This window comes from Diadema antillarum, unplaced genomic scaffold, assembly GCF_040938485.1.
Source record: "Diadema antillarum isolate AM-2024a unplaced genomic scaffold, OU_Dant_1.0 scf00000115, whole genome shotgun sequence".
Taxonomy (NCBI): domain Eukaryota; kingdom Metazoa; phylum Echinodermata; class Echinoidea; order Diadematoida; family Diadematidae; genus Diadema; species Diadema antillarum.
This window is the reverse complement of record NW_027271004.1, coordinates 47,058-60,824: the sequence shown is the minus strand read 5'-3', so window position 1 is coordinate 60,824 and position 13,767 is coordinate 47,058. Positions and strand designations below refer to the sequence as shown.

The window sequence follows — 13,767 nt, the reverse complement described above, 5'->3', positions numbered from 1 at the left end:
TAGTTTCAAAAACAGATATGAGCAGGTCAACATCTTGTCAAATTTACATCAGTTTACCAAATAAAAAGCATGAGATTATGTATGTGGGTTGGCTAAAAGCTGACTCTAGAACCACTATCAAAATGAGATGCATTTATACTTAGCTAATCCTGAAATGGCTCAAAATTCTTTCAGAAGCCATTGTCCATATGTGGTTTCAAAAACAGAGCTTTATGACCAGGTCAACACTGCCAAATTTACATCAGTTTACAAAGGGTGAGATTACTTTTAAGTGGTTTGATTAAGTGGCTTAATGGGGGAGATTGGCATTTCACTTACTAGGAATGTTTTGTTCTGTTATACCAGTACATCACTGCAAATGTGACATACCATGTAATACAACCTCCAATAAACTCATTGCAAATCACAGATTGGCCCTGTAATAAAAGGTAATGAGCATCAATTGTTTATTTACCTTATGACCTGTGTGCAAATTGAAACCTTGAATGCTATTCATTGTCCTTGAAAAAGTGCAATTTTTCCAAAGATTCCATATTCACCTTAATAGATTGATTTCTCTGGTTGTCACAATGTAGCTACTGTAAAACGAGGAATTTTCGCGTGCATTTTAATTTCGCGAATTTCGCGAATTTCACGAGTGCCAAGATTCGCAAAATTAAAATGCACGCAAACGTTCTTGTCTACACTATATGCATTGAATGCCAATGGCAGTTCGCGAAAAGTTCATGCCGCAAAAAAGGCCGTCGGCTCCAATTCACGCAAAATTCATGCCACGAATATATCATGTTTTACAGTATTTTGTAGTAAACTAGATAATTTTATCTAGAGCTGATGTGGATGTATTGTAACCACTTTTTGGTAAGATTGAAGTTTTAAATGAATGAATTCTACTAATTATTTTGTATTACATGACATACTTGTTGACAGTGTCATCTACAATGTGACATTTTTTCATTGGCTCTGCCAGCTGTAGACAAATTAAGTGGAATAGACATTGTTTACATGAAGACAAAGTGCCCAGTACAGAGCTTCAACTCTAAGAGCTGAGAGCTCCAAAGAGAGCTCTCTTGATTTATTTTATGAGAAGTGTAAATCCCAAGGCTGCCAGAGAGTGGACAATCTTGCTCCATGGTCCACATTGCAAGACCCTTCCGTATGGTCGTAAGTGTGGTGCATGCCTCATTCTATTAAATGTAATATGATTGCATAGCCTCCATTCAGTGGTGTTTCCCTTTAACGGCATGCCAGTGTAGAGAACTCATTTTCAGAATCCACTCACCAATGTGATAATGCGTACAAAATGTATGACAATAAAGGGCTTTGATATGCAATGCAAATGTATGTTGACTTATATGTATTGATTTATAATATCCTTATAATCTCTCATGTGGCCTATCATGTGCCATATAAAATCATTTTTTCTCCCATTTTCTTCAGATTACTCGTACAATGGATCCATACACCCACCAAAGCCTAGTACAAGTAAGCCAATATACTGTCCATGACATCATCTGTTGTTCACTGCTATACTAATATGGTAAACCAAAGACAATGAAACGTACCTTCTCCTTGACTGAGCAGAGCTTGCATATTTTCCATGCAGTGATTGACAGATGATGTCATTGACAGAATTTTGATTTGGAAAGCATATTTTGAGAGCATATTCAAGTAATTTGAAGAAAAATAGAAGAAAAATAGTTTTAAAGATAAATGCCACATATTTCATTTTGCTACACAAGTGATGTTAAAGGGAGTATTGGTGGAGATGAGAATTGGGCTTTTAACTTTTTGCGAGATACCAAGAAAACACTTATGAATTAGTACAGAGCATACCATTTTAAGAGGAATTCAAAGTTTATTTGATGAGAATCGGGTTTGGAATGACTGAAACATCCAAAAACAAAGTAAAACAAAGCGATAATAATAAAATGTGGGTCCCACACTTTATCAGAAATGCTCTGCTTTGGATATCTCAGCCATTTCAAAACCAATTTTCATCAAATAAACATTGAATTCCACATGAAATTACATGCTCTTTCATATTTCATAAGAGGTTTCTCATTATCTCACCATAAAATGTTAGAAACCTGAGATTAGGTCTCAACCAAAACTATAATAAATGATCCCTTTAAGGTGATGTGATGTTAATCAATACAAATCAACATGCATTTGCCATGCATCATGTTGCATGGATCCTTGAAAGACTTCATTGGTGCCCATACAGCACAGCCAGTAGGAAAAAAATGTTCCAAATACTCCATTAGTACTGGGGGTCAGCCCCGGAGAGGAACGTTGTGTGAATGTGGTATCAGTTTTCTACCTCGCAGATTGCGTGAACGATAGACGAGTTGCAATCAGATTGACTGGATGCCGTGAATTCGTCAGCCGTCTTTTCAATGAAGTACGTACACAATGACATGCGTATTGAATAAATTGTCATAAAACTTGGTGTCTGTAGTGCTCTGTGGTTTCAATGACAGTCTAAGGAAATTATTTTAGATCAAAAGAATTGTTAACCCAGTAGTCACTGAACTGCCCGAAACCACCCGTCTTATTACTCCCTAAAATGCCCGAAACTGCCCATCCCCTTTTTTTACAGTTTTATGCTGTACCATATTTATTGTTTGCATTATAATTATGTAATTTGAAAGAGGTCAAAGGTCAACAAAAGTGTGTCAGAAGTACTTCTGTGACACACCAGTCTCTTGGTAAAGTCATAATAGGCTTTCATATAAACATAACTTAAATTAAAAAAAATAAACATGCAGCGAGTTATTCTACATAATTTAGAAAGTTGTCGAAATGATGGTAATATTGAGCACTGCACCTTCTAGGGAACAATACGTGTAGGCCATTATGTACAAAAATTTCAGTTGCTAAAAGGTTAAATGATATGTACCTTGACTGAATAATGACTAAAGGTTGCTGTGAAGTTTGATAGGATTAAATTAGATAAATCAATGAATGAATAGATTATGGATAGCTAGATGGATGGATGGATGGATGGATGGATGGATATACATGCATTAAAGAAAAGAATGATTGCTAGAATGATGTGCTTAAGCTTGGCAGGTTGAAGGGGAAGTTCTGTTGATAAATCACTTGGAGTAGATTGAGGAATGTTGCAGTGGTGATTGATGATGATGATCTTTTTTGTATCTTTTCTCAATCTTATCAATTTTTATGGTGCAAACAAGAGTGTTTTTCTTTTTAAGAAAAGGGGAATGATGCAAACAAGAGGGGTTTTTTATTTGTCAAAGAAAAGGGGAAGAGACAATGAACCTGTCAGCCTTCTGTTTTTCAGAAAAAAAAAGTAGGACTTGTGTATATTTGGTTCAAACTGCTCCTGTGCTCTGTACCCAACTTTAAAATGTGAAGGCAAACAAGGAGTAGAGAAGAATACTCCCTGGAGACAATGGTTTGAGAAAAACAAGATGAAAAGGGAAGGCAAAGGGGGAAAAGGGAGTCTGAGGGAGATGGAAGGGGGAGGGAGAGAGGGGGTAGGAAAAAGATGGAACGATAAAGAGAGAATGAGAAGGAGGGAGATAGGGTGGAAGACGATAGTTTTAAAGGTGAAGAGAGAAAGAGCAATAGTAGTAGAGGGAAGGACAGGGGAAAATGGGAGGTGGAAAAAGGGGTAGGGAAAAGAGAAAGTGGAAGAGGGGGTAGGGGAAAGAGGAGATGGAAGAGGGGGTAGGTTAAAGAGGAGGTGGTAGAGGGGGTAGGGGAAAGAGGAGGTGGAAGAGGGGGTAGGGGAAAGAGGAGGTGGAAGAGGGGGTAGGGGAAAGAGGAGGTGGAAGAGGGGGTAAGGGAAAGAGGAGGTGGTAGAGGGGGTATAGGGGAAAGATGATAAGGTGGAGAGACAGAGAAAGGGGAAGGGGAATAAAGAAGAGAGGAAATTTGTCCTGAGTTTGCATCAGGGAACACATTACTTGACCCAGTTGGAAATGTTAGATGCCAAGTTTGTTTGACGAGCATGTTTGTCGGGCAAGCGTGTGAGTGCTTGCAGAAGTTGATTAAATCCTTCAATGCCTTCTCTGGTAACTCTTGCACATTACTGTGCTCTGAATTTGAAGCGGATCATGATTACTTGAGTGATTACATAAGATTACCTATTCATAATTTCTAATTACTTGGATTTCTTCTGACTGACCAGATTAACTCCTCTCAATCCAGTATCTTTGTCTTTCATACCAAATACAAATAAAAATCAGGCTGTAATAAGTTGACTATTTTTAGAGAGATTCTAAAGTTGAGTTGGGTTATTATCATGAAAGGGTGAATCTGTTTGTTAATGTCAAACTATTGATGTTGATTCATGAATTGAGGCATGAAAGGAAAGACATCACTGCGTATACATTATATTGGAGGACGGATACGTTCAAGAAATTAACACTAAATTTGCAGTACTTTTTTGCAACCCCATGCTCATGTAAAATTATGCAAATAGGGAATAGTCACATGGTGTATAGTGGCACAAGATTTTGCATGAGGTGGAAGATGAGCCACTCTAATGAAACTTAACCTCACCTTGTTGGAATGCTACAATCTGAGCAATGATAAGTCTATATTTGCCACTAGCAGAAGCTGAGAAACAAGGGGGGGGGGCACTATCCTCTAATCAAACCATAATTATGCCACTATCTGTATTATATATGGCTCTTCAGTCAGGTTTTTGCATAAATCTTCGAATGAGTCTAGGCACGGTGATGTTTCCATAAGCTGCAGGTACCTGGCTACCCCTGATCTCTGGGGAAGACATTGAGCCTTTAAACCTTTACCAAGGTCCCTTGAGTTGCAGACTGATATGAACTATTGCATCCCCTCTCTGTCCTTTGTGTATTGTCTATCGCCCATCTTCTGCCGGTGATCAGTTTTTCCTACTTACAGCAAAAGAATGTAACCTTTCCATAATATTTTACAAAATGAATGTTCCTCATAATCAGATTTTAATGAAACTGAGCAGGAATCTTTTTTTCAGGGACAGGAAATGCAGAGTAATATTCAATGATGTAGAATGTGTTCACCATGTTTGGCTTTGGAGCAAGATTGCGTAAGGTTAAAGCACTGTCAAATTCATGCTTTGTATCATATTTTGTGGTTATGTTGCCATGAGTTAATTATGCTCTCTCTCTGGAAGGCTTTAGAGGTATAAGAATAGTTTGACTGGGGGTCTTTGAAGAGGTAAACTTTACAATTCAATTCATGATTCGTGCTGGTGGGGCACTGAAAGGAGATTGGATCAAAAATTGAGAATTCAGTTCAGTTTAATTCAATCCAATTGAGTGTAAAGCTCTAGTGAGCATCGTCTTCACACCACCCCTTCCCCATCCAGGGCCTTTGCAAAGTTATGCTATGTGATATGACCAGGGAGGTGTCGTGATGTACACGACGTGTAACTTACTGACTAAGCTGCTGAGGTTTTGAGCGAAATTTGTGTATTCAGTTTTTACAAAATTATAGGCATTTCATATTTTTCGCAAGTGTTCTATATATATATATTTTTGCTATCAACAAATGTTCCTGGAGTATGAACAGAATGAGCTGTATATTAGCCGACTTTGATGATCACTCCTGATTAAAATCGAAGCTCCCCCCCCCCCAAAAAAAAAAAAAAAAAACCAAGCAAACAAACAAACAAACAAACAATGCCAACATGCCACTGCATAAATCTCTTGCTACAGTTCTCTTTGCAAGACTTCTCTATGCACACATGAAAGAAAGAGGACAGGAGTGAAGGTGGATATTTAGTATACGGCTGTGAGCATCTTTTGTCCAACCAGTGAAATGCAAGAGCTCTATAAACCGCACATTTTACCGCTGACTGCAGTGGCAACGTTAGCAAACAATCCCAAATATTGCTTCTTGATCCTAACGGGAATATGATATGTATTGTCCCCAAGTTGGGCAATCACTAACTGTGCTTCTTGAAAAAGGTTGATGCTTAGAGTCATATGAATTACTAATCAATTGTCACATGATCAAGGTGCGGATGGGACAGTCCCCTGCATGATTACAGCTGTAGCATTGACAGCTAATATTTCCAGAGGTAAATGAAATATGTCGAGATTGAAAGCATACGGTAACTTCAATTTCAGAATAAATTCCAATACAGATGACCTTCTACTCTTATAAAGGATTATAATCATTCTCATTTTATCACTGCACTTCTGTCTTGTGAAGTATGTGGCTTATGCAGGATGCAGACTTTAAAGAGCTTGAGCTTAAGAGACCCAGTAGGATGGGAAACGTGGGTGGTTAAATTGAATTGATGTTCATTCGCTGCATACTGAGATAATTATGAAAACCACGAATAGTGCCCATTAGCTGTGTGTCAGCAAACATGTGCATTGAAGAATGAGCTGGAAATGTACAATTTATTTCAAACTGCCTACAGAGTGTAACAATGTTCCATTCACTGTAGCTGCATCCACACACAAGGATTATCCATTTTTGCATCTCGGTGTGAAAAATTGATCGAATTTTTCAAATTCAAATTCAAATAATCTTATTTCCACATGAAGTAATACAAAGTAATATACATAATGCTTACATGAGTACAGAATATTTTGAGGAATTTTGAATCACATACATGTAAGCTTCATCATATCATTGTATCTATTAGATTATAAAATAGTAATATCAACTTTGTATTTCGATAAATAAGCAAGTGAGCAAATATAATTTTATTTTTTAACTGTATATGGAAAAGAGGAATTCACAAGAGAAGCATAGCTTGTAAATTTTGTGAATTTCTCACTTGCCACTCTTCCCACACATCAACAACAACAACAAATCACTCGACTGCAAAGAAAGTGCTTTTAATCTCCAGACTGTGTATGCCCTTAACAATGACCTGAGTGTGACCCTGGGCATCCAAGGGTAGGGGCCCAGTTTGGCGAGTGACATTAAGGTATTATGAAGAGTAATGGTTTCTTAGCGTGCCATTCACACATGTCGTGCACGCAAACAATCGTGAGAGTTTTCATGAAAAAATCATGACTCCCTGTGCCTCGTATCAACCGAGATGATGCAAGGATGGATTAGCACCGTAACATATTGAGTTCAGAGAAAAGGGAAAAGGTAGTCATTCACCTTCAGACTGGTGTAATATGATTATAGACGTCAGCTCCTGTTCTCGTAATTGTTTTATGGTAGGGCTTATCCAGCTTGGCCTATTCATACAGCAGTATATGGGTGTCATCATAATTGCTTTTTTATATATGATGATGATATCATAAAGTATTCCAACCTGGACAGATGACTTATTTGAACGGTATATCAGTGATATAAAAAAGATAGAATGTAAATATTGCTTTATGGTGGAGTGTGATTGCACCTTATGTGACACTTGGCATCTTTTGAAGCAAAGTACTCTATCATGGAGAGTGCTGAATTTCTTGTCCCTTTAATAGCATTGTGGGTTCCAAAGTACCACCAGTGTTGAGGGTATTGTGCATTAATGATGTATGCATGTCATATGTAAATAATTTAGTGTGTAGCCTGAGTGCACATTTATGGGGAAGCAACAATAATGTGTGAATGCCACATCAAGAAGAATTAATTTTTCTAATTGCACCTGCCTATTAAACTCAACAATACTACAGCTGTATGCTGTAATCATATGGTGGTGTCAAAGTCTTGTGTGTGGTGAGTGATCGGAAGTGTGATCACAGGGCCTGTATGTTGTGGTAACATGTTACATACTTGTTGGGTGAAAATTGAGTGCAGCATTGTAACACTGTGAACTAATAGAACCTAAGATTGCGCAAGGTCAAATTCATCAAATGTATACCAAGTACTTTTCACGAGAGGAGCTTTTCATAGGTGTTCAGACACAAACATTTCATTTCTATTCCCACGGAGCCACACTGGTTAGGTGTGAGATGAATACATAGCTTAATGAACACACATGAATAATGCGGCTGACTGTGCGTACCATAAGAAAAAAAAAAACATGCGACATGCATATAAATCATATGTATTGTAATTCGATTTTAGTTTGCTGCATCAATTGCATAGTATTAAGAGATGCTGAGGATATGAAAACCTGTAACAAATCAAAACGCACACATACAGCTGATGCTGATTATGATGATATGAACATTTTTTAAGAATGTAAATCCCTCTTGTCATTTTACCATCCGTTTCCATTCTCTCCATCATCCATTACTCTCTATCTTTCCATTTTTCTTTCTCTTGCCATCTCTCCCTCTAATTCTCTTGGTCTCCTCTGATCTCTTTTTCCCTCTGTTCCTCATCTCTCTCCCTTCCCTTCCTCCCATCTCTCTCCTGTCTCTGCTCCTCACTCCTCCTTTCTCTGCCCTTCTTTCTTCCCCTTTCTCTCTTCCTTTTATTATTCATCTCTTTCCTTCTTTCTTTCCTCTCTCCTCTACCTCACACACCTCTCTCCCTTCTTCTCTCTTCATCTCTCCCTCTACCATCTCCTTCCTCCCATACTTCATCTTTTCTTTGCCTTTCCATCTCTTTCTGTCCTTCCTCTCCTCTCTACCCTTTTCTCCTCCTCATCTCTCTCTTCACCTATCTCCCCATCTCTTCCTCTTCATTCTTCATCTCCATCCTTCCTTTCCCTTTATCTAATCTCCTCACTCTATCTCACCACACCTTTCCCACTCTCTCTCCATATATCTTCATCTACCCCCTCATCTCTTTCCATTCTTCATCTATCTCTCCATCTCTTTTCATTCTTCATCTCTCTCCCTTCTTTCTCTCCCTTTATTATCCCTCTCCTCACTCTACCTCACCACACCTCTCTCCCTCCATATCTCTTCATCTACCTCCTCATCTCTTTCCATTCTTCATCTATCTCCCCATCTCCCCTTCTCATTCTACTTTTCTCCCCTCTCCTTTTATTTTTCATCTCTCCCCTCCTTTCTCTCCCATTATCCCTCCCCTCACTCTATCTCACCACATTTTTCTCTCTCCATATATATCTCTTCATTTACCTCCCCATCTTTTTCCATTCTTCATCTATCTCTCTATTTCTTCTGATACTTCATCTCTCTCTCTTTATCCCTCTCCTCACTCCATCTCACCACTTACCACACCTCTCTCCCTTTATCTATCTCCTCCTCTCCCAACCAATCTCTTCTTCCCATTCTTCATTTCTCCTTTCCTCCCTCCGCTTGCTCTACCTCTCCATACCTCACTCTATTTCACTCCTTCATCTCTTCCCCCTCCCCTCCATCTTTCTCTCCCCCTTTCCATCTGCCCCCCCCCCCCCTCTCGTGCTTTTTCCATCTCTGTGTTCATCCCCTTTCCCTGGCTCTCTTTCTCCTTTCCACAGATGGTTCTCCCCCTCTCAGCGAACAGGGCCCCTCGTGTCGACGTGAACCACGTGTGTGCAACCCACTCCCATTGACGCATCCAGCTCTCTGTGCCCACTTCATCTGAATCCTGCCTTGTCTTCGTGTCTGCGTGCACAACTGCATCACATTAAGGCCCGCAGAGGAGCAAAGTTGGAGGTTGAGAAGATGAAGTCGTTGCCAGCCGCCTGTTGCTATTTCCTGTTCCTCCTGAACGGTTGCTTGCGTCTGGCCTGAGCTGCTTCTTTTCATTCTCCACCTATGTTGAGGTGAGGCGAGATTTCTCCATTTGCCGGGAGCGAGAAGAATGCCGTTGCAAGCATGGCCTGAGGTGTACGTGCGTCCGGATGTATTTCTTCAAAACTTTCGCCGTCAGGTTAGTGTTCTAGTTGTACTCTCTATACTCCATTGCCTCCTGTCAATGAGTCTAATTTTCTGTAGCTTGTCAATAATTCAGGTGGACCTCTTCTGCCGTGATGACATTTCAGTGAGATCAAATGCCAAGCATTGTATCATCTCATATGAAAGGTATGGTGTACTTTCTAGGCAAGGAAAGACTCAAATTTATGGGACAATTTGTCGCCAGCTGGGCATGCCATCTGCTTTGCTGTGTGTTTCCTGTTTGCTGTAAATCCCGTTGCAGATGTCATTTTCTTGCCTGCTGTCAGGTTCAATATTAGAGTTTGTTCCACAGTGTTATATCAATTCAGCCAATATTTTGATGAAATACGTAGCAATGTTTTGTACTTTAAATTTTCATTCACATAAATATGACTGGTGGGATAATCCAGCTAGTACCAACTTATCATGTTTCCACTTAAGCACATTTATATAAATTTGACTGGTTTGATTTTCCAGCTTGTTCAAATTGATTCTACAATATCGGATACAAGTCAGTGTATCCCATTCTTCTTCCATTGTGACACATTTTACTCAGCATGCTGGTATGACATAATGTTGTTCACACAGAAGGATGGCTGAGGCAGACAGAGTGGTATTTTACAAATACCTCCTCTACTTTGATACATAAGTACTTAGGATATATAGAAATAATTGCATATTCTCACATGCAATGTACAATGTACTTCTGTAAATATTCACATTTTGTGTTGTGTACTGTGAAAGTTGATATTTTAGCATGAGTAATTTTTCATACTCTGTCGGGTAAGATGAATTTTGCGGATTTTTAATTTCGTGGAATCGACATGTTTATAGGGGTGCATTATAAGTATATATAGCAGGCAAAGATATTTGTGGGCTTTTATTTTTGTGTTAGTTTCTGGTACAGGTCACGCGAAATGTGCAAAAAATTTCCACACTGAAAATTTCCCCCTGTGCAGTGCACATGTTTGTGTGTGTTCAAAATCTTTGAGCCATAGATTGTAATATTCTGTGGTTACTACACGCGTTATTCATAGAACTTACATGAACGGAATTGATAGGATTGGGCTTAATGACTCAGGTTAGCCCATGAGCGATTTGTATCCACACACAAATCCTCTTTAAGTTGTTATTTTTTGCCATGATTTATAATGATGATCTTTCTTCATTTTTTTCTGCTATTTTTCTGGTAGGAAAGACATAAATTTTGCTGTAGGGACATATCCAATGGGCACTGCATTGCCCTGTAAGAGCAAAATAGACTCTTGTTTCTATAATCATACTTTGAAAATAATTTTGGACCAGTGGTGGCCTGTGCTTAATTTGAATGTTTGCTTCTCATTTTGAGTGGCTTTACCTGTAAATTGTTTTAAGTTTTGATTTATTCAGCATTTTGTATTGAAAAGAAAAAAAAATACAGAAAATTGACAACACCATACAGTAACAGAGAAAAGAACGATTACAATAAGCATCAGTATAACATTACAAATATACATTACATTTGAAAGTGTTTAGAGACAGAAAGGCTGTGCCGTATATAAAAGTCTTGTCCCCACACGATTTCATTCATAAAATATAAAAATATTGTTGATTTAAAAGCATTACTATATTAGTACAAACATACACTAAACTGGCATATATTGTATGAGAGAACAATTTATTAATATCATACAATTTCAGCATACTGATTTATGAAATGCAATCATAATTTTCTCAACGATGAACTCTGTCTTATTCCAACCGGAATGGTATTCCAAATTGTGGGTCCATGAAAAAATATAGAATTATATGATGGCATGGTTCTGGCATAAGGCAGCGTTTAACTTATATTTGATTCTCATATCAGTTCTTCTGTTGTCGCTCATATAAAAATGATTAATCAAACATAGTGGAAGCATCTTCCTAAAACATGAATAATATGAATTGCACTTTTAAAATGAAATAAATCGTTAGATTTTAAAATCTTCAGATCAAAAAATATAGGCGATGTGTGGGCATGAAAATCATAGTGATAGATAATAGGAACCAGCTTTTTTCTGCGATAAAAACAATCTCCTGGCATTCGTCACACCTGAATTTACCCAAGCTATTGCACAGTAGTTTAGATGAGGTAACACAAGAGGGCCATAAAGAAGAAGAAACAGTCACACCTTTCTTGACAGAAATCGTAATTTATAAAATATGATACGTTTGTATGTAGAGCTGCATATTTTGATTGACATGCTATGGAATTTGCAATGCAGCTGGTATTTTGGAAAGCCATTTGGGGTGTTTGGTCGTTGAGGAGACTCATTTTGGCATCATAACAGCCCTAGCTCTTAAGTGCATCATAAATGTGTCTTAATTCTTTAAATGCTAATGAACATTAATGGTAGGTCAAAGTCTGATGCATATTTTCCACAGTGCTTGTTTACGCTTTGAATATAAAATACCACTAGAAAGGCAATAGAAAGATATTTTGATGTGTAATGTAAGCAAGCTCCTTTTGCATGATACTGGAATAGTTTGCTTGATGATAGAATAGATTCGTTGGATAATAGAATAATCTATATTTGCTGTATGAAAGAAAAATCTATATTTGCTGGATGATAGAACATATTTGCTGTTCGAACAAATATTTGTACTTTGATGCTGAATTAGAAAAATATAAAGTTCAAGCATTCAAATGTCAATAGAGCTTTGTGAAGTAGTAGAGTGGACTGCCGGTGTTGTTCTGACAATAATGCTGAAGTGTTGAGATGACATTTTTCAACAGCATATTTGCTATTTAAGATTGAAATTCTGAATATACTTCATCTAGATATTCTGAAACGACAGCATAATGTATGAATTTTAGAGTTGCAGAAAAACTCATGCATGACGATCTAGTGTGCTAAAATCTAAGTCAACATATCAGTGAGTTTTAGTTTTAGTTTCAGCATTGCTTTTGGTGATCGGATTCAGATTTTAAACATGATTCCCAAGACAACTGACATTTAGTCGAAGGATACCAGTTCGTTTGCTATCACAGGTCTGTTGTGCATGTATAACATATCAGTGCATTTCTTCGTAACAAGTTCAGCCGATGTCTGTAGTGAACAGTATGATTCAGGGGGGAAAACAGGCAAAACTGGATGCATGGCAGACCTGCTCTGTTTTGAGTGACATACTTAAAATAAATCCCATGTTTTGAATGTAAATGTGTTTGTTTGTGTTTAAGTCTGAAATGGCTCATTCGAGTCAATGACTATCCCTGATATGACTAAAATTCATTACCTATTATGGCTGTACTGTATTCAATACTGTACCAGAGTTGTACATTTGTAGAAAGTAATGCCACTTCAATCTCATACATTGACATTTTCATTTGGACATGCGAACAATTGGCGGCATTCCCTGAATGCAAATTAAGATGTGACTGGAAACATGCAAGTCAAGATGCATGGACCGATATGAGTTACTACCTGCATGCATTACTTTCCTGAGGATCAGGGGATATTCATGCTCATGATTTTAATCAAATTCCCTCAGCTGCCGTGTCGGCACATATGGCATGATTGAACTCATGCTTGGTGGACCATTCTGTTTGCTCGCTGCTACTATTATTTTGAATGAAAATATTTTCTAGAGCATAATTTCCGACATGCATTTTTCCTAACAGTCAGATAAGGTTGCCCAGCTACGGTTTGCCCAGTATAGTAGCAACCAGTTCAGTACAAACTAGATTCGTTCGTGTGGGTAAGGGTGTATGACTTAAAAACTTGTTACCTTAAGTTGGGTGGGGGGGGGGGGGGGGGTCAAATAACCATCAGTTTTCATGCACTTTGTAAGCCACATGACTATTGTAAGGCTAAGTACCATAGACATACAGTGTGCAATATCTGCCATGTTGTTTATCTCGCAGAGTACTTCGACCAACTCATATGATATATTTGATAACTTTTATTTGGGGGAATACAGTGTACTCCTGTTTTAATGAACACAGATTAGTTATTTTAAAAAAAAAATCATTTCAATTGAAATAAAAGTAAAAATTCAGATCCTAAAATCATCATGTATTCTATCTTTGTATACTTTATTC

The 13,767-nt window shown here is 38.0% G+C and overlaps 1 protein-coding gene across 1 annotated transcript in view; it reads left to right on the top strand.

Moving 5' to 3' along the window:
• The window catches only part of LOC139719846 (myogenesis-regulating glycosidase-like), a 45,173-nt gene that overhangs the window by 20,677 nt on the left and 10,729 nt on the right, over positions 1 to 13,767 (top strand). Inside the window, exon 2 of the mRNA XM_071631231.1 lies at positions 9,308 to 9,702. The gene's annotated coding sequence lies outside the window, so the exon portion shown is untranslated. The remainder of the gene's footprint in view (positions 1 to 9,307; positions 9,703 to 13,767) is intronic.